The following is a 22,336-nucleotide window of genomic DNA, read 5'->3' on the forward strand; positions in this document are numbered from 1 at the left end:
TCAACCCCTCGGGCCTTTAGCAGCCGAAAGGGGGCTGTTTGGATCGGAGCCCCGGGTAGAAGGAAGAGGCGTCAGCCAACTTCCTCCGCCGCGGCTGCGCGGGACGCGAGCCGGGGATGGGGGTGGGGGCGGGGTGGGGTGGGGGTGGGGTGCCCGGGTCTGCTCATCCGGCCCCCAGGGCCGGGCAGGGGCGGAGCCGGGCGGTGCCCGCCCTCTGCCGGCCCCTTTTTCTGGCCGCTCCCCAGTGCAGCGCGGGCCGGGGTCGCCGCCGCCTGCGGGAAGCTGGTAGCCGGGAACCAAGTGGACCCAGCCGCCGCCCCTGACAGCGAGTCCCGTCGCGCACGGACCCAGCCGCTGGCCCTGACAGTGAGTCCCGTCGCGGGGAGCGTGGAGTGGGTCGGGCCGGAGATCAGGACCGCGTTCTTGGGGAGCCCCAGGGCGCGAGCACGCGGAGTGGGGATGTCAGGATTGCGACATAGGGGAGCCCCAGAACCCGAGCCCAGAGGGGCATTCGAAATTGCGAGGTTGAGAAACTCGAGCCCAGGGGCGGAGTGTCAGTGCCTCTACTTTGTTGGGGACTCCCAGAACCCCCACCCAGACAGCGAGAGAGCGGGTCAGAATCGCAACAGGGGGGAGTCTGTTTCGGAGCCCGAACCTGGAGGGCGGAGGGGTCAGGACGGCGACTTAGGGTATCTCAGGTTCGGGCACCCGGAGGGTGGAACCGGGGGTGACCTGTCGGCGCCCTCTGCTGGGCGGAGAGGAGAACCCGGCAGGGCAGTGCGGAGGAGAGGAAACCCGAAGCGGGAGGGGCTGGAGGGGCGGGAGGGGGAGACCCAGGGAAGGGATCCCCAGAAAGGATAGGGTGGGGCGGGGCTTGTGGCTTCTCCCGGGGAGAATGGAAGGGGCTTCTCTGAGACCGTGGGCGCGGGACGCGGCGTTGTGCGGGGAGCCTGGGTGCGGCTGATTACCGTATGGAGAATAGAGGGTCAGAGGGATGGAACGCCGCGGTGGGGGATCCGAGGTGGCTGGGTGCGTGGTGGGGCAGAGACCCGGGACCAGCTCGACCAAGGGAACACAGACAGCCCCCTCGGTGGAATGGGTCATGACCTCAAGAGGGCAGGGGCTCAAGAGAGCTAGACCCGGCAATTGCAGACGGGGCAGGCGGGGACTCTGCACCCAGCATGCTCGGGAGTGTTGGCTACTTCGGCCGGCCCGAGAGACTAGAGAGCGGACCACCTCGCTGACCTCGTGCAGGGACCTGAAGGCAGCTGTGGTCCCTCGGCCACCAACTGACAAGGGCGAGACCCAGAGGGGCTCTTTGTTGCACCCTCTATTGTTGAACCTGGTTAGAAGTGATTTTGGTCAGGGACCGCATAAGAAGAGCCTGGGTTTAGAAGAGTAGTTAAGGAGTGATACTTCAGATGTACAGGTAAGATCTATCTGTGTGTGTGTGTGTGTGTGTGTGTGTGTGCGCGCGCGCCGTAGGCATAATTCATAATAATGGCTGTGTTATTTTTTGATCCACATGTGCTACTTGCTCCCCACGCTCCCATACCGTGTGAGAGACTGTTCAACGGGCACACACACACCGCCCACAACAAATACACTGCATTCCTCAGCCAAGTAAACAGAAGTATTGTACAGTTTTTGGATTGTTTGTGCCGAGGAGGGCTTCCTTACTGAAGTTAATAAGAAGTTATCTACTTGGAAGGTGGACTGCCTTTGCCCTCTTAAGATGTCCACAGTTTGTAACCAACCCTGAGATGTCCAGGTCACCGGGAGGGAAGCCAGGCTGCTTAGGACCTCACTGGGTGGCTATCTAAGTGTGCATCTAAAGGATAAACAAATGACCAGTACAGTGTCTGTTTGTTTTCTGTTGTTTGTCTTCGGTACCAGCTCCCTTTCTTTATAATACTTAGTTTATTTGGTATAACAGCTAATTCAGGAAGTCCTAGGGCCCGGGATTCTACTATGTGGATTCTGTTGCAAGGTTCCTAGGTTTGGGGGGTCAGGGGAGAGAGATGCCCCCAATTCCTTCTGTCCTGGATATAGATCCGCCTTCTGACACACACTGAGATTTGAGTTTCTTGGGAGGATCCAGGACTAGGTTGGCAACTAGCATTTGTTGGGCCCGGTTTTTTTTTTTTTCTTCATAAGAAGGAAATCTTTTCAATAATTATGCAGGTTAGCGGGAAAGTGATTTATGCTTTTGACAAGTATCATTTCAGGACAAGCTTTTTTTTTTTTTTTTTCATTAAAGGGGTGGTCAGAAACTTGCTCAAAATCTGCATTATCATTATTGGGGCAGAATATTTATTCACTTGGACATAAAGCTGGCTGATTCTTCCAATTCTTTATCCAAATGTTAAAAGAAATGTGTCAGTACTTATATATTCAAGTGAGTATTTCTCCCTTTCAAAAGCCTCATCTTGGCAACCTGTGTACTAATTCTGGGATGCTGTCACTGCTGAGAATAATCTGGGAGCTGGTTCTTTGGCACTGCCTTCAGACTTTGCAACACATTTAACTGAATTGCCCCCTGATGCCAAACCTTCCTCAGTTGGGAAAGAGCCAAACACCCTGTGGGGCCAACTGCGGCTTGTGAGTTGGGGAGTCTTGTGAGTTGGGGAGTCTTGTGAGTTGGGGAGTCGAGGTTGAAATAGGAAGCATGCCCATTAATGTAATGAGAGCCCTCTTGAAGGACAGGCAGTTCCAAGATGGACATCCAGTAAAGGCTTGTAGATGTGTTTACGATTGAAAGTAATCAAAGTGCAGCCTTCCTTAGGGTGTTTATGCTCTGGTATGTGTGCAAAAAAAAAACCCCTGGGCCTATCGCTTTATTGTTGTACTTTAGTGGCCTTTTGAGCTAGAGAAAATAAGCCTTTCTTTTCCCTTGCAGGTACTCTTTACCAGGTCCTTTTCATCACTGTGCAATTTTTTTTTTTTTTTCAGAAAACAAACAAACTAAAGATTTGTTTTCTCACTAAAAGAAGGTGCCCACAAAGTCACTTAACCCATGTGTGTAATTGATGCCTGGTAGTTGAGCTTTTATGTGAAAGGATCTTTATAGAAACAAGGGGAAGAGAATGGTTTCTGAAAATCCATTTCAGTCTTGGGATTCCATAGTACACAGGGTGAAAAACTGACTTACCATCTCCTTTTTCTTCCATTATTTTTCTAAATTCCCAATTTTTTTTTCAGGTTCTATAATCTAAAGTTTTATAGCCATCACTTGAATCTTGATCTGGCTATGATCTTGGGCAAGTTATTACATCTCTTTTGGCTTCAGTTTTCTAACCTTAAAAAGAGGATGCTAATGAGTATGTACCTCATGGCGCTGGAATGAAGATTTAGTAAGATTTACACTGTAGAACACTGAGTTGAGGGCCTGGCCCATCAGTGCTCCATAGAGTCTAGCTATTTTTGTTATTAATGTTGCTTATTGATAGTTATATTAAAATTTCTTCGAAGCCATGCACAGAAGCCATGCACGTGTTTATCATTTCCGAGTAGCTGGTAACACTGTTCCCTTCAGCTAGACTTTGCAAATGGTTATGTGAGTGAGAACATTCTGTTTTTACTCTCCTAAACGCCTAGGGTTTTTTAAAGAGCAACCTTAAAAGCAATTAACTGTAGCTAGCTACTTTAATTCAGATGTTCTTGAAAACAAACATTCCTGTTTTGATTGTGTAGTAGGTATAATAGTTTAGTGAAAATCTGAAAGAGAAAAGTATAAAAGCTTCTCCTAGAATTTTTTCCCTTGATCCAATAAAATATTACTCCAATGAAATAACTACAGCTCTCTTGGCCTGTATTGAAAGGGATGATCTGATGAGTGTTTGTTTCAGTTAAACTTGAGTTTTGCTCTGCTTTGTATTTCAATGACAGGGAACAATAACCATTCATTTTTTCATAATATGAATTTTATTAAATATATATGTAAATTAGGAAGATACAAGCTGTGGGAATATAATCTTAATTTGGTTTTCATCAAATGGTTAAGGGTTACTATGAAGTAGATGTTCCAGGAAGTGTTCAACATTTAGTGAGAGCTCTCTGTGTTTTAAGCAGGTATGTGCAGGAGATAGAGAGATGTGTAAGAAACAGACTTTGGCCCTGGCCGATTTGGCTCAGCGGTTAGAGCGTTGGCCTGTGGTCCAGAGACCCGGGTTCGGTTCCTGCTAAGGGCATGTACCTCGGTTGCAGTTTTTCCCCCCTGGCAGCCACTCGATGTGTCCCTTTCACGTTGATGTTTCTCTCTCTCTCTTCCTCTCTCTCCCTCTCACTCTATCTGAACAGAAAAATGGAACATAAAAAAAAACAGACTTTGTCCTCCAGAAACTCACATTATGTGCTCTTCTAGGACTAAGCATTAGCACAAGATTTTTCTCATAATGGCTTGTGAGCCAAAGATTAAATGGATTCCACTCTTGTTATTTTCTCTCAATTTCTTGGAGAAGGCTAAATATTTTAGATCTCTTAATAGTGTTCATAATTTTGAAGTGGATTAACTCTTTCAGGATTAAACCCTGCCATGCACTCAAATGCTCTGAAAGGAGATAATGGCTATAAAAGAACTGTAAAATGATATCTAAGTATAAGATAGGTTGATATTATTGTTGTACTTATAAAGTACCAGGAAACAGTACAGCACAGTGGGTTAGGCTGTAACAGTGGTTTTTAATGTGGAGGAGGGGTGATTATGCCCCTCATTACCAGAGGACATTTGGCAAAGTCTGGAGACACTTTTGATTGTCACAACTGGAGGGGGAGGGATGTTGCTGACATCTGATGGGTAGAGGCTACAGATTCTGCTAAGAATCTTCTAATGCACAAGACAACTCTTCACAATGAAGAGTTAGTTATCCAGTCCCAAATGTCAGTTGTGCTGAGAGACCCTAGACTGGAGCATGCCATCCAGAGTGGGGGATCAACCGACATTAGCATCCTAGCACCACCAGTTATTACATGCACAACCTTGGGTGAATGCCTTACCCCTGAGAATCTATACAATGCATGTCTGAGGAGATACTGTGGAATTAAATGTGATACTCAGCACACAGAAGGCACCCAGTAAGTGGTAACTCTCAATATTATTATGTTTGGTTAGTAAATCCAGGGACTGTATGTCTCAAACAGACACGGCTTTGTTTTTTAACTGTCTACAGAACCAACACAGGTTTCTTGATCCCATCTGTGTGTCCAACCAAAAGGCAGGGACAAAGACTAACGGCCTCCAGCATTTGTGGCACTTTCAGCATTCTGGCCCAGGTTCTGCCCTGGTTCTGCTAGGCAGCTAAGTGTAGGCTGCAGATCACTCCATTCAACCAGGTGAACAGGTCAGTTCCACGCACCTCTCTTCTATAGAGCAAAGATGAACTGAGGATGGAGGAGCTTTCTGCTTCAACTGGGCTACACCTAGAAGGAGGTTGCTAGGCCATGAAGCTCCCTATGACTGAACTTGCCTCCAAGTTCAACGGAAACCTCCGTCTATCCATGGTCAGAGCAGGCAAGGAGGTCTGGCAGTTTCCCTTTGCTTTTCCTTAGCCCCTCCTACTCAAGCAAAAAGTTCTGTAGGAGTCCCGTCACTTTTAGCAAAATCCTCCAAATCCATTCCAGATCTTGCTCTGCATGGAATTACCCAGACATCTGGGAGGAGAAAGGAGGCCTCAAATAAAGCCCAGGCTCCACTTTAATCTTCATTCCTTTCTCTGTTTTCCCTAGCACACTGAATGAAGCCCCATGAGTAATCCACTCACAGTTACCAGTAGAGCTTCAGAAGGGTGGGGGTGGGGCGACATCCCTGGTGCAGAGAGTGTTAGCAGACAGCGATGTAAAGAATTGACCCAGCGGGTGTTTTAACTGTGAGCTCCATAGAAACCATTAGTTTTGTGGTCCTCAGTCCTGGCTGTACAATAGAGTCACCTGGGGCTGCGTAAGAATTGCCCAGTCACCACCTCATACCACTGATTCAGAGTCTCGGTGGATAGGGCCAGGACATCAGATGTTTAAAATGCTTCTCAGATGATTCTGATGCCCAGTTAGAGTTGAGGGTCAGGACCTTGCCTTATGAAATGAATGATCTGCATTAATGCGCCCGCACACACACACACACACCACACACACACAGAAAAAAATTAAAGAGACCCTAATGAAAAATATCAAAATAATAGTATTATTTGGTTAAGCTTTTTTTTTTTCCTTAATCCTCATCCGAGGACTTTTTTTTTTTTTGCATTTATCTTCAGACAGAGCGGGAGGGAGAAAGGGGGGAAGAGAGAGAGAGAAACATTGATGCGAGAGAGACACATTGACTGGCTGTCAGCCCACACGACCCCAACTGGGGCTGGGGACAAACTGCAATCGGGGTATGTGCCCCGAGCGGGAACTGAACCCTGGACTCTCTGGTCTGCAGGCCAACACTCTAACCACTGAGCCAAACTGGCCAGGGCATAGTTTGTTAAGCTTTTGTTTTAGTGATCAATGTCTGCCTGTTTACAATGTAAAATGCTTCTTCTAATGAGTTCCAGTAAAAGAAGTTTGAAGAACATTCTGTTAGAGCCTTAGAGGTATTTAATAAATATTGACCAACTTACCTCTTGCAATATTTCTGTACGAGCATCTGCAATATGGTTTTTGTAACTATCCCATGAGGCATAGAGAGGAGATATCATCATGTTGATTTTTTTACAGGAAACTTGGAGTCGGAGAGGGTAAGAAATTTGTCAAAGTCACAATGAGAAAACAGCAAAAACAGGGACTGAAACCCATGGCTTCTGATGCTTGCCACAGGGCTCTGTCTGCCACATCTTTCTCTCTCTTCTGATTTAGCAGAGCCTGTATAAAGGAACTGCAAATAGAGCATGAGTCTGGCTTCAGCATTGCAAAAATAATTACTGACGGGGACCACTTACTAGTGTCAGGAAATGTATTTATGTTACCTCGTTTGATTCCCAGAACGACTCAAGGAGATTACTGTTACTAGCCCCCTTTCACAGACGAGAAAACTGAGGTGCAGAGAGGTTTTGACTTGCCCAAGGAGCAGAGTTCTGACAGCAAGGTCACATTCTTCATTTGTGCTCTCTATATTGCCCCAGTACTAGTTTGTTGGCATTTCTCTAGATTCTAGACTCCTGTCTCTAGGGACAGTTTAAATATCAGGGACATGGCCCTTTGTCAGTCAGCTCAGGCTGTCATAACAAAATACCACAGCCTGGGGACCTTGAACATCAGAAATATACTTCTCACAGTTCTGGAGGTTGGGAAATGCAAGCTAAAGGTGCCAGTAGGTTTAGGTCCTGTGAGGGCTCTCTTCCTGATTTGCAGATGGCTACCTTCTTCTTCTTTTTTTTATCCTTACTCGAGGACATTTTTACATTTCAGATAGAGCAGGAGGGAGAGAGAGAGAGAAACATCGATGTGAGATAGACACATCGAGTGGTTGCCACGCACACAACCCCAACCGGGGCTGGGGACAAACTGCAACTGCCCTTAGAGGGAACTGAAACCGGGTCTCTCTGGTCTGCTGGCTGATGCTCTAACCGATGAGCCAAACCAGCTAGGGCTCTTCTTTTATTTTTAAAATTTTGTATTTATTGGTTGATTTAGAGAGACAGAGGAGGGGAGAGAGAGAGAGACAGAAACATCAATTTGTTGTTTCACTTATTTTTGCATTCATTGGTTGTTTCTTGTATGTGCCCTGACCCGCAACCTTGGTGTATCAGGATGACAGTCTGAGTTACCCGGCCAGGACCAATAGCCACCTTCTTGCTTTGTCCTCAAGTGGTAGAGAGAGAGAGACAGAGAGGGCCGAGTGAATGCTCTAGAGAGCAAGAGAGTTAGCTCTCTATTCCTTTTTCTCTACTACACCCGTCCTGGGACCCCACCCTAATGACCTCATCGAAGCCTAATTACTTCCCAAAGGCATTGGGGGGGGGGGGGGGAGATGCAAACATTCAGTTCATAACACCCTAGTACCTGTAGCTTCTGCTCACTCACCTTTCCTCATGTGCCTGGCCCAAACCCCCCACTCAGTGATTAAGGAAGGAAAGCTCTCTCTGTTGCCCACACCTACTTTATGGAAATTTGCTCAGGCTGTTTGTGATACTTAATGGCATGAATTACTGAAATTCATGGTGTGGCCTGGATAGTCCTGGCTAAGGACTAATCCTTGTGGAATGAGATCTTGGTGGGCTTCTCAGTGGTCTGGGAACCAAAGGATATCTTGTTCACTCGTGTGATCTTTCATTCACTCATTTTTTCATTCATTCATTAATCAGATCTTTTTTTTTTCAACTATGGTTTTATTGATTTTTTTAGAGAGAAGAATGGAGAGAGAGATAGAAACATCTATGTGAGAGAGAAGCATTGATCTGCTGCCTCCTGCATGCCCCCTACTGCGGATCAAGCCTGAAACCCAGGCATGTGCCTTGACCAGGAATTGAACCAGAACCTCTCAGTCCATGGGACGATGCTCCTTCCACTGAACCACACCGGCTGAGCTATTCATCAAATCTTAAGGGCCAGGGTCTACGTTATACACTGGGAATAGAATGATGGGCAAAAATGCAGTCCCTACCCTTATGGAGGTTATAGTTTACAGGTAAATTTTAGAGGTGACTCTCCAATTCAAAGACAGGTAGGGAAGGGTTTATCATGGCTTTTAAATACTTGTGAACAGGGCCAAAGCAAAGCTCAGGCCACATGTCAATAGGAGGACACTGATTGGTTACCTGTTCAGAAAGTTAGACTGAAAGAATTAGACTTCACATTATCACAATTAGATACCACAATTCTAACCAGGTGGGGAACTGCTCTCTACTGTAATAAGTCAACTGGGTTGGATGATCAGATTGAGTTAAGCTTGGGGCTTCAGGAAGCCTTTTCTTCTTCGCCTGTCTGGGAGGGTACAGACTTCCAAGCTGTCTAGATAATTAATAACTGTCCCAATTTTCTTATGTAGGAGGACTCACCACTAGATCAGATTCACTGCTATTTGTCAAATGAGTGCACTAATAATTGTGATGAATGTTAATATATAATAGAGGTAATAGGAAACGCCACCATTTTGGGATGAGTACACCCAGAGAAGAACCAAGGCTTGCTCTCCCCCTTTTCCAGGCTGAGCCAGTTCCTGACTATAACCAATCCTCAGTTCCTAGGACTGCAAGAATTTGAAGGCGATCAGAGGTAGGGTTATTGGTTTAAGAGGTGTTTGTTTATCATGAGACACAGATAGCATTAAGGGTGATGACATTTATCCTTCTAGGGTGATAAAGTCCAAGATTAAGAAGAGCAAAGAAGAAAAAAAAAATAGTAGCTTTTCATCAGTAGCTTGAAACTATGTATTTGCCCTATCAGTAGCACCTGCTCTTTGGAGTCTAAGAGAATATCCAAGTTCAATAAAAGTTTACAGTCAGGAAACTGGATGAAGGCTGCCCTTGCCCAAACAAGTTGGAGATGCAATTAAAACACACTCTGTTGAATATTGCTGGTAGATGATACTTATGTGAGAAATGAAACTTTTTGCTGTGAAAACCATCTTCTCATTTTTGTTTTAGGCTCAGTCTAAAGAGAATTAGTAAAGTTGTATAAAATATGGAAGGGGAAGAAAATCAGCATTGGAGTGTAAACATTTATATTCCCCATGGTATATTTAACTCACAGAATTCATTCCAGGGGTCCCATCTTAGCTATTCTATTCCTGCACTTAAGCAAAATAAAGGCATTAGTAGTATTCTCTTGGGTTGCCAGGAATCGTGAGCACTTTATAAAGTGGAGTTAGTCAGTTTTATGCCGGGCTAATGCTGAGGTTGGAGTTGGCTGCACTACTTGAATGTCACCCAGATAGACAGGTTCAGGTAAAGCTCCAGAAATGAAATTGAAGTTGGAGAGCATTTCAGGAAGTTGGAAACTGATTCATCAAATCTCAGTTTGGTGCAGAGCTTCATTTTAGTTCCTAAAGTGCTTTAGGCATCTCGTGGATCGCACGGCCTTTTCTCTTCCTCTCTCTCCTTAAAACATCCTGCCTGATGGCTTATTGTGTGTGGCTTACGTCCCCGGAAGTAATGCCACTGTTTTAGCTGCGGCTGTTAATTCACAGGGTCCCTGCTCATTTTCTGTCTCATCTGGGATATTAATCATTTTAGATCTTTGCAGCTGGAGAGTAACTCTGACAGCGGAGCACTTGGGAGGAAAAGGGAGAAAGAAGAAGTAGGTGTTCTGTTCTTGGGGGTGTAAATGGAATCATGCCAGAGCTGCAGAGGTGGGGTTCGAATAGGGAATCTGTCAGTTCATCCGTAGGGCTTTTAGACAATTTAATCAAGTTCCCTAGAGAAGCCCAACACTGTGCTAGACATGTGGAAGGATACAAGAACAGCACGAAGCCTGGTTTCTGTGCCTGAGGAGCCCATAATACATTTGGAGCATCCAATTTTTCTCACATGAAAGAGAAAGAAAACTTTAGACTGTTTATAGGTAAGAGCTGGACTTGTCACATAGGTGGTAGGTATATGCCGCTCAGTTTAGACAAGGTCCAAATCAGAGTGAGCTCCTGCAGTCAGAGTATGATTCAGGAGAATCAGCCTGCATGGGATCTTGAGAGAGGGGTAACATTTAGAGGGAGAGGTGGGCATTTCTCATGGAGAAACGACGTAAGCCACAGCACAGAGGCAGGAATCAGAATGGCATGTGTACATGAGGCCCCGGGGAAGTTGCTTCATTTTGCTCCACTTCTCTCCATGTCGTAAGGCACCAGCTCACATGTTACGGGTTAATTTGTTTACATTCTGTCTCCTGCACTGGGTCATAGTGAGCAGGTACGTGAGGAACACCTACAGCAGGATTTCAGATCTAGATTCTTTTTTTGCCGTTGACTGTGTGGAGAAAAGGAAATGAAATTATTCATTACAAATATTTTTTCAAGGGCCTGCTGTGTGTTTGACACAGTCCTCGGTGTGGAGATACACAGATGATCAAAATTCCTGCTTTTATAGAACATATGTCCTCTTGGGAGGAGACGGACAATACACAAGTAAATCAGAGAATACATAATTTAGGTAGTAAACAATGCTATGAAGAACAGTAAATCAGGATAAGGGTGGAGAGAGTGCCGATTTTAGATAAAGTTAACGATAAAAAATAGACCCAGAGACATAGAAGTAAGGTTCAGACTGACAAACATCAGAAGAGGGAAATGGGGAAGAGGAAAAAGATAAACTAAAGAACTTATATGCATATAGGCATAACCAAAGGACATAGACAACAGTGCTCAGAGGGCGTGGCCGGATTGGGAGGAGGGTGTCAATGGGGGGAAAAGGAGAAACCTCTGTAACAAAAATTAATTAATAATAATAAAAAAAAAAAGATACTGCCACAAGACATTTATGGAAGGAGAAGAGGGAACCACATAGGAGAGTCCATGTAGATGTTGATGACAGTGACATAGTTATCTATACATCAGCTCTGTGAAGAAGATTTAATACATCTGCATTAAAATTTTTCACATGAGCCCTGGCCGGTTTGGCTCAGCGGTTGGTGTCGGCCCGCGGACCAGAGAGACCCAGGTTCAGTTTCAGCTAAGGGCACATACCTCGGTGGTAATTTGTCCCTGGCCCCCATTGGGGTTGTGTGGGTGGCAACCAGTCGATATGTCTCTCTCACATGGATGTTTCTCTCTCTCTTCCTCCCTCTCTCCCTCCTGCTCTATCTGAAGATGAATGCAAAAATCCTCAGGTGAGGATTAAAGAAAATTTTTTTTCACATTAAAAAAAAGTTATAAACCATTTATAATTATGTGTCTGTGATATGTCTTGTGACCTGGAAGACCACTGTGTCTAAATATATAACCGAATTCCGAAGGAGGCAATTATATAATACATTTGTACATGAAGGCATACAGAGACATAACCTTGCTGCTATGCAATGAGCAATTACTGTGTGTCAGGCATTTACACTACATTTATATACTCTCTTCCCTGAAACAACCGTGGAAGGGAGATCATTCCAGTTTAGCCAGGAGAAAACAAAGATGAAGTGGCTAGCCCAAGGCCATTACAGTTTCCTTGTTTGTGAGGGGGCAGATGAGTTTGGATTTAATTCTCTCAGAGTACATATCCAGTCTGGAGTTGGGCCAGGATGGGATTTCCTGTTCTTTCATCTCATCATCTTGTCTAAGTGATTCCAGAAGCCGGGAGTTTCTGGGACTGACTCTGGATTTATTATGCAGCTCCCTGTACCTATTGGAAGCATAGACTCTGGGGGCAGGGATGACGAGAGATGCATTGAGCTATTTTTCATAATTTCGTATGCCTACAAAACTGCACAGATGTGGGTCAAATAGTTGCACAGGCCATTAGAACATGGTGGTGTTTAGCTTTTGGCTGGGGAGATAAAAGCTTAGTTCGGAGCCACTCACTGCCTCATGTAAACGCTGACTCAGAATTCTGACTTGTGCTTTTGTGTCTCTGACGAAAAGATACGGGGTCATGAATGGCTATTTAAAGGATGTGTTTCATTTAGAAAACTTTGAAAGCATAGAGAACTAATCATAATTTAAAACAGTTTTGATGGTGGAAAGATGGGGCATTAATGGATGGCCTCGAGTGACAGTGCAGTTCCCAGTGCAGCCTCCTGCCCCCCTTGCTGCCCCAGAACCACTCCAGGCTCTAGAGAGGCAGGTTACTATTCAGGTGCTTTTTTAACCTAGGCATGATGCCCTCCAGACCCTCTCTGATTTGTAACAGATGCCAACTATTGAGCACATGGTATGTGCTAGCAGTTTTACCTGTATCATGTTCTCTCACTCCTAAATTTTCTGTTGTCGAAAATTTCAAACAGACAGAGGTGGATAGAATGGTATAATAACTGCCCCCCACCTTTTCTCCATCCCTCAACTTAAACAGTTACCAACTTAAGGCCAACTTCTTTGTATATACTTTACCTCCAGATGATTTTGAAGTAAACTGCAGACATCATACCATTATTTATTTGTGAGCATTTCAGAATGTATTTCTAAAAGACAAGGACTCTTATGATAATTCTTTAAACTTCACAACAACTCTTGTCAGTCAGGTACCATTCTGTCCTTATATTGTGGATGAAGATAATGAGACATAAGGAGGTGAAAATAAATACATCCCCAAGGTAACCCAGCTTGTAAGTGGCGGGGTCAGGATTCAAACCCAAGTTGCCTATCTCCAGAGCCCATCCTGTTAACCACCATGCTAGATGGTTGCAACCAACCCCTCTGCTGGAGCTGATCCTCCGGGACGGAATCAGACCCTGGAGTTAGAAGTGCACGGACACTGCCAGAAACTCAACTATTGATTTCTGTGAGTTCAGCCCCCGACCACTGCAGCAAGTTGGGTCTGTTTAGGTACATAGGGACAGAATGGCTGTGCAAGGCTTGGGATTGTCATCACCCAGAATGAAAACCTGAAACATTAGGGAATCCTCCTTGGGCAGCAAAATGGATAAAGCACCACAATGGTGAGAGTGTTTGAAATGCTGGAGAAACCCGCAATGAAAAGGGTTTGACAGAATATGACAGTCACTGAGCCACTGCAGCCAAGGGAAGTAAAAGGCTTCTTTCAGAATGATTTTTTCTTTGGTTTTCTCTCTTGGCAGAAGGAATCAAAGCCTTCCCACTGAGCTTTTTCAGTTTGGTTCGAGCACAGCTAATTGTGTTTATTTGTCTCCAGAATCATATGTCTGCCTCTCCTCCCTTGCCTTTTCTAAGGTCTCTTGCCTGCTGTGTACTACTGTGACTGCCAAATATGTTCTCCTCACCTGGGAGCCAGGTGGCTGACAACACAGGGTAGATGCTGGGAGGCCAACTCTGCCTCTGCAAGAGCTTTGACCTGGAATCTGCTATCTCTGTGCACCTCAGGGGAGAGGGGGAGAGATTCTATAAGCCAGTGATGAAAGGAACCATGTCGTTTGCCTTGTATGCGCCCACTTGCTCCATCAGTGTTAAGAACAAAGCAGAAAGCAGGTGGATACTATTGATTGATCCAGAGAGCTTTGCTAGTTCAAGTTCAAGAAACTGAGTCTCCATTTTCCCTGCTGAAACAAGCATTGCATTGACTTATCTGCTTAGCATTTTCCTTTGTCTTTGGGATCACTGACATTTGCTTGATTCTCAACCCTCCGTCTCTTTCCCTCCCCCTCCCCCACACAGTCTCATCACAGAAGCCATGTAACTGTTGGAGAACTACCCAGCTCCTTCACCCTCTTGCCCATGGAATGCTATGCTAAAAGGTGGTACTTGTTGAGGGGCTGTTGAGGTGTTTGTCAGGAAGAGCTTAGAAATTCCACCTTTGGTTCTCTCTGGGACTTGCCAGAATTTATTCTTTTTCAGGGATTGTGTGGTTTTTTTTTTTTTTTTTTTTTTTACATTTATTGTAAATCTTTCAAAATAGTTTTTTTTTTTTTTTATGATTGATGTGACTTCTACTCCTTTAAAAAGTCAAGGGGAAAAAACAGTGGGTTGCACGTTGCTTAGGTCTCCATTGTAGAGTCTGCCCAGGGATGGCAAATACCTGGCCCCCTGCCTCAGCTCTTTCCTGAGCCTGGTGTCCTCAAGAGCCTGTGGCAGATGACATGGTGCGTCCATCACAGCACCTCTTCGTCTGAGCTAGACCCAGGCCTGGAAGGCCTCTCAATACAGGACTCCAGGAAGCCTTACCAAACAGGTTGGCGTGAGGGTTGAAACTGACTTGCTGTTTCCTAGGTAAGTGGTCTGGAGAGCCCTTCCGGCACTAAAATCCTGTGAGCCTTTCTTGTGGTCACATTAGGTCACTAACAGCTGGGGACCAGCTCTCTCCTCTTTCACGAAGAATCAGGTAAAAGGAGGGGAGAGGAGGGGAGATGTTACCACCCAAGAATGCTAAACCCTTCTGTAGAGCAGATGACAGGGGAACGTGTTTTACATGTTGATGGTTCTTGGAGGATTGGAGGTCGTCACTTTCCCTCTTCAACCCACAGTTGGTCTGTAGCTTGTTTGGTTCGTCAATAAGGCTAATTAAATTCATTCTTTTATGGGAGAAGTGGAATGCTTAGTGCCTAAGAGGAATATGAAGGAAATGGAAGCCAGTCCTGAGGAGTTCCTAATCTGGTATAGTGGTTGCGTTAGGCTGAATTTAGACTCAGTGTAGTTTAATGAGATGCAAAAGCAAGAACTTTAGTGCCTCCTTATAATGAACTCTCAGATGACTAACAATTCTCTTTACTTTTGAAGACATTTGGAGGGTGTGAAGATAATATCTATGAAGCAACAGGATTTCCTTGACAAAAGAGGTTTTAACTGTTCATGACCACATTATAGATAGTGCACTGGGCTGTATGAAAGGCTTGGCCCGGTCTGTAGTCATCATTACCTGCCGATAACTTGTGCTGGCAGAAGCTGTGGGGGCCGCTGCCGGCCTGGCTGCCCGCAGGAAATGGGCAGAGGAGGCCAGGCTGCTGTCTGGGTGGATAGGATCAGACGATGTGTGCATAAGTGTGGTTTTCTTGTTTTAATCGACAGGACATTCTTTTGCCACCAAAAAAAAAAGTCAAATCAAGGCTCATTCTGGAATGCTCTGATTACCAGGAAGGACTGGCGGGGGTCCTTTTCCATGTCAGAGGTCTTGACTGGATATTGGGGGTAGAGGAGGAACGATGAGGGGGGAACATTAGATTGGCCGGGTATTTTAAGGGCATTTTTAAAGAATCAGGTTAGATTTAGGTGCCCCCCCCCCCAAATGTGTATTTTTATCTAGCAGTGCTCATCTAATAATCATACAGAAGCTGAAATCATTACAGCTTACCGTTATTCTTTACTTTCTCCACCTTTTTGGATGTCACGTGAAAAGAAAGGAAAAAATTTAAAAAACCATCATTTGCTGTTATATTGGAATGACAAGTAGTTCGAAGTAGTCGAATTCTCTGAAGGGAACGGATGGCTGATGAGGCTGAAATGGCAAGTTGAGGAATAATTGCAACTTGCAGTAGATATGATAATCCTTTGTCCGAGGGAGTACTGGGTATTGGAAATGAAACTGTGCCTAGTGACCTTGAATTTTCTGGTAACAATAAGCGCTTGTCTGTTCCCAAGACCATGTGATCTGTGGAACTTGCTGGAATAGCTTCTGGCTGGTACTGTATCTTTTGTTTTCTAAAGACACGCAGAACTTTAAAATGCAGGCTTTTAGGGTTAAAATCATCTCACTGAAAAGCATCTTATTTGAATGTTAACTTCATGGTGAACTTACCTAGTGTTGGCTTTTACATACTGAATAAGCTTAAAACTAGAAAGTGATACTTTGTGGGCCTGCAGTCATCTTGTCTCAGGCTTGTAACTACATTCTTTTTCTTTTCAACTTTGGTTCAGAAATCTTAAGTCATTGGCCTTTGTTCCTCTCGGTTTACAGACGGCACTGCTGGGGCCAGAAGGATTGTGGTTTATTTTCAAGTATGTGATTCATTAAATTTGATGAGAGCAGGACCTGGGACTTATGCCTTCCAGCTTGCTCTGCCTTCGAGATCAATACAACCCCAAAGAAGAAAAAGTTGTGATTTTTAAGTGGATTTTATGATGGATGTGCCTTATTGATGTTAATTACAGTATATCAATGACAATATAGCTTTGATTAATCAAAGTCTTCAGTTAAGCTAATTTTTGCTGACATTGCTCACTTTGAAAAAAAAGACACACATCAAATCACAGGAAATAAAGTCCTACTGGAACTTTTGTTTAAGTTCAACTTCCCAGTAGGGTTCTAGGCTCACCAGAAACATCATCCAGTCTTCTTGACTTCCATTATCCAAGCTGCGTCATGACCACTGAGATCCAGAAGGAGACGAAGGGTTTAGACAATTCTGAATTATCTAAATTAATTTCACTTACACATTTAGTAAAGTAAACAAATATGTTTTAGAGTGATTTTCAATAAATGAGGCATTATTCACAGTGACCAAAAGGTGGAAACAACCCAAGTGCCCATCGACAGATGAGTAGATGAACAAAATATAGTATATACATACAATGTAATATTATTCAGTTTTAAAAAGTAAGGAAGTTCTGACACATGCTACGACATGGATTAACCTGATGGACATTATGCTGAGTGAAATAAGCCAGCGACAAAAAGGCAAATGCTGAGTGATTGATTCCCCTGTATGAAAGATCTCCAGAAGTCAAATGAATAGACAGAAAGTAGGAGGGTGTTTGCCAGGGGTTGGAGGAAGGGGAGAAGAGGGAGTTTAATAGGTGCAGAGTTTTAAATTTTTATTTTCTTTAATTAATTTTATTTTTATCCTCACTTGAGGACATTTTTGCATTTATCTTCACATAGAGCGTGACGGAAAGAAGGAAGAAGAGAGAGAGAGAAACATCGATGTGAGAGAGAAACATCGACTGGCCACCCACATGACTCTAACCGGGGTCAGGGACAAACTGCAACTGAGGTACGTGCCCTTAGTGGGAACCAGACCCGGGTCTCTCTGGTCCATGGGCTGACGCTCTAATCACTGAGCCAAACTGGCCAGGGCCAGAGGTTTAGTTTTGCAAGATGAGAGTTCTGGAGACTGGTTGCACAACCATGTGGATTTACTTAACACGACGGAACTGTATGCATAAAGGGGGTGAAGATGGGGAATTTTGGTAGGTGTATTTTACCATAAGTTTTTAAAAGTATGAGAAAATAATAAGTCAAAAGGTAAAAAGTACTTTAGAAAACAAACAAAAAGGGCAGAGGAAGGGGTTTCTAGAGAGCTACGGAAGGTGCAAATGCATTTGTAGGTCAATAGGGCTGTTGAGAAGGTGAGATTTGAGCAAAGGCTAGAAGGAGTTGTTTATCTCTTGGCCATCATGGTCAGTGTCTGAATCTGCCAGGGCCCACAGGTGGTGGGTGGCAGTGCTGAGGCAGGGATCAAGGAGTGTGTATCCTTCACCTTTACATGAGTGGGCAAGCTGAGGCAGAAGCCAGGGCCATGGGCATTTCAACTTGATTGGAAAAACAATCCAGGCACTCAGGTAGCGCTTGCACAGATTCTAATCAGATGTCATCTGAGACTTGAGGTTCTGTTACAGGGAATAGAAATGGCTGTTTTTATTCTTGGCCCTTTCTAAAGTGAAATTTGATGACCTACAAATGACAATCAGGAGTTTGGCTTTTTCGTTAGTCCTCAGTTTGCATATTTTTGCTTAACCCATTCCAATAGGAGTTTTTTTTGTTGTTTTTTTTTACATCTGATCTTTTTTTAAAATTAATTCATTTATTTTTGTTACAGATGTTTTTCCTTTTTACCTCACTGATTCCCCCTCCCTCTCCCTCCCTTGCCCTGTCCCCACCTTTGTTGTCCATGTCCATTGTTCATACATACATGCATATAAGTTGTGTGGTTTATCTCTCCTCCCAGCCCCCTCTTCAGGGGATTGTCAGTCTGTACCCCACTTCCACGTCTCTGGGACTACCCCGTTCCTCAAACGGTTATGTTCATTATATTCCACAAAGAAGTGAGATTATGTGATATTTGTCTTTCTCTGCTTGGCTTGTTTTGCTTAGGAAAATACTCTCCAGGTCCCTCCATGTCATCTCAAAGGATAAGAGATCTTTCTTTCTTACAGCTGTATAGTACTCCATTGTGTATATGTATCACAGCATTTTTATCCATTTGTCTACTGATGGACATTTGGGCTGTTTCCAGATCTTAGCTATTGTAAATAGTGCTGCTATGACCATGGGGGTACATATATTCTTTCCGATTGGTGTTTCAGGCTTCTTGGGGTATAGTCCTAGAAGTGGGATCACTGGGTCAAATGGAAGTTCAATTTTTAATTTTTTGAGGTAACACCATATTGTTTTCCAAAGTGGCTGCACCAGTCTGCATTCCTACCAGCAGTGTACCAGAGTCCCCTTTTCTCCACACCCTCGCCAACACTTGATGTTTGATGATTTGTTGATGGTGGCCATTCTGACAGGTGTGAGGTGATACCTCATTGTTGTTTTAATTTGCAACTCTCTGATGATTAATGATGTTGAGCATATCTTCATATGTCTCTTAGCCATTTGTATGTCCTGTTTGGAGAGGTGTCTATTTAGTTCCTCTGCCCATTTTTCAATTGGGTTCTTTGTCTTCCTTTTGTGGAGTTGTATGAGCACTCTATATATATTGGAAATTAACCCCTTATCTGATATATCATTGGAAAATATGCTCTCCCATACAGTGGATTGCCTTTCCATTTTGATGATTGTATCTTTTGCTGTGCAGAAGCTTTTGAGTTTGATGTAGGCCCGTGTGTTCATTTTCTCCTTTGTTTCTATTGCCTTAGGTGGTGTATTCGTGAAAATTCTGCTGCATATAATGTCTGAAATTTTGTTGCCTACATTTTCTTCAAGGATTTTTATGGATTCATGAGTCACATTTAAGTCTTTTATCCATTTTGAGTTTATTCTCGTGTAGGGTGTAAGTTGATGGTCTAGTTTCATTTTTTTGCATGTAGCTGTCCAATTTTCCCAACACTATTTATTAAAGAGGCTGTCTTTACTCCACTGTATACTCTTGCCACCTTTGACAAATATTAATTGAGCATATAGCCTTGGGTCCATTTCCGGGTTCTCTGTTTTGTTCCACTGGTCTGTATGCCTGTTCTTGTGCCAGTACCAGGCTGTTTTGATTACAGTGGCTTTGTAGTATAACCTGAAATCTGGTAATATGATCCCTCCAACTTTGTTCTTCTTTTTCAAGATTGCTGTGGCTATTCGAAGTCCTTTTTGGTTCCATATGAACTTTTGAAGTATTTGTTCTAGTTCTGTGAAGTATGTCGTTGGTATTTTGATGGAGATGGCATTGAATCTATAGATTGCTTTGGGTAGTATGGTCATTTTAATGATGTTGATTCTTCCAATCCATGAACAAGGTATGTGCTTCCACTTTTTTATATCTTCCTCTTCCAATAGGAGTTTTAAACGCCTTCTCAAGACTAGGATTTTTGCCCTGGCTGGTTTGGCTCAGCGGTTAGATCGGCAGCCTGTGGACCTGAGAGACCCAGGTTCAGTTCCCACTAAGGGCATGTACCATGGTTGCAGTTTGTCCCCGGCCCTGGTTGGTCGTGCGGGTGGCAGTCACTCGATGTGTCCCTTTCACGTCGATGTTTCTCTCTCTCTCTCTCTCGCTCTTCCTCTCTCTCCCTCCAATTCTATCTGAACAAAAAGAATGGAAAAATGTCCTCGGGTGAGGATAAAAAAAAAAGACTAGGATTTTCACGGCTGCGGCTGACCTTTCCGTCAACCCAGAAGTAGGGAGGGCAGCTCAAGGCTATTTATTTCAGTTATTCTCCATCTGGTAGGTCACATGGCATGGGATGGTCAGCTGCTCGTAATAAATCCTGTGACCTGGACATGTTTTACTACTAATGTATGAGGCTGGGTTAAACAGACATCAACTTGTGATCATTTAAGCCAATACTTTGTACCATAAAGGAATTAAAAGACGGTTTGCGGTACTGGATTCTTGAACTGATTTTCCACATCTCGTTTCTTAACCTTTTCCATATCTAATAAGGAAGAAGTGTAATGAGCATGAATCTCTACTTTGGAATCAGGAAGAAGTCTCTCGCCATGCACCTATCCCCACCCCACTAAGCTTGGAGGAGAGGTGGGCGTCTATGAGTAGCCGGCTCCTTTGCCCCTCCATGAGCCTGTCCCTGGCCAAGGATTCTGAAGGTCTTCTACAGCTAGTCAACACACACATGGCTGTTTGTGACTCTATCCCCAGGATCAAGTTGTATAACAATTGCTACAATCACAGGACGAGGTGCAAGGAGGAGGAATGGATTTTCTCTTTAAGTCCTGTCTACACGGATGGCAATCAACATGGGTTAACTAAATAAACAAGCACAGTGCCCATCTTGAAAATGCCCCTCCTTCCCTCATTTTTTAGTAACATTCTTATCTGCCCAATATTTGATTTCTTTTAGTTCTGAACAAAATTCTTGTACCATTTTTTGGCATGCATGTAACATTTTGCGTTCTTTGACAATAGAGGAGGAAGAATGTTTTCTTTGGTCTTTACATGTAAGCAGCTGCCAAGGAGGTCATCAGAGTATCCCCTGACCTCCATTTTCTCCCAAAAGAGTGTGGCTGACAGAAAACAGGCTTCTCCTCACCCCCATGGTGTAATGATAATACATGGGAATGTCACAGCCATTAGGCATGTACTATTTTCATGAGATCAGTGTTCTTAGATGGTGATAGCAGTACTTAGTGTCAAAAGAAGGAAAGCTCAGTGGATTCAACAGATATGCACTGAGGGCCCATTCTGGGAAAAATGTGTGCCAGGCTTTAAGTGGCGGGGAGAGGGAATGTAAGGCCATTTACACAGGACTTGCTCATAAGAAACTTAGGCCTGCTAGGGATGTATGGAAAATATCCAAGCCACTGTAGGACAGAGTTGTATATAATGGCGTCATTTTAGTGATCCAGACTAAAGTTTGCAGGAGAATGGATGGAGGCTGTTGCTCAAACTGTGTGAATTGGTATGCATGGGAGAGTAGGCTTCTGAGAGGTGCCTCCAGGGATGGGTACAGTTTTCTGAGGCAGGGACAGGGCGGAGGGAACAGCCTCCTGGGCAGAACCTGCAGAGGAAGCCCCTTCTAGACATATACCCAAGAAGACATGTACGAACTATACCACAGCCTTGCTTGTCACAGAAAATAACTGGAGACAGCCCACACGCCACAGAAGGATGGAGAGATAAATTGTGGCATTCCAAAAAATACAGCAGAGAAATGAATCAGAGAGTCATGTCGACATTCATGTGGAAAAGCACAAAAAGCAAAAGAAAGGCTGCAGAATGTTAGGTACAAAATTTATATGAAGGTTAAAAATAGACAAAACAGTATGTTTATGGATACTGTACTTAATTTCATGATTTTATGATATTGTTACATGTAGTTATGTAATTGTAAGAGTGCCATGATGTTTTCATGTGAAAACATTAGTGGGAATGAAAAACACAGTGTATAGTGACTGCTGCTGGGGAGCAAGGGAAGGGAATAGGAGGCTAGGTCTCAGCTGTATCTGTTTTACAGACATAGATACGTATATACATACACATGCATACATACATGCAGACACTCGTATATACACATACTTACATGCAGACACTCATATACATGCATGCATACATTCATGTATATACACATTCATGTACATGCAGACGCTGTGTATATACACATGCACACACATATATATATACATACTCACATATATGCATGCATTTCTGTATACACACACACACATATACATTTTACTCTGAAGTAAACATGACATGTTAAGAGTTGACAAACCAC

The 22,336-nt window shown here is 44.0% G+C and overlaps 1 protein-coding gene across 2 annotated transcripts in view; it reads left to right on the forward strand.

The window, feature by feature from the left end:
* Positions 1 to 271: 271 nt before the first annotated feature.
* The window catches only part of PAQR8 (progestin and adipoQ receptor family member 8), a 42,647-nt gene continuing 20,582 nt past the window's right edge, over positions 272 to 22,336 (forward strand). The window contains exon 1 of one of the 2 annotated variants that reach the window (XM_036248684.1): positions 272 to 366. The gene's annotated coding sequence lies outside the window, so the exon portion shown is untranslated. Of the gene's footprint in view, positions 367 to 936; positions 1,430 to 22,336 lie in introns of those variants that run through there. The other variant, XM_036248683.1, reaches the window with a different exon arrangement.

Source organism: Molossus molossus, unplaced genomic scaffold (assembly GCF_014108415.1).
Source record: "Molossus molossus isolate mMolMol1 unplaced genomic scaffold, mMolMol1.p scaffold_m16_p_8, whole genome shotgun sequence".
Taxonomy (NCBI): Eukaryota; Metazoa; Chordata; class Mammalia; order Chiroptera; family Molossidae; genus Molossus; species Molossus molossus.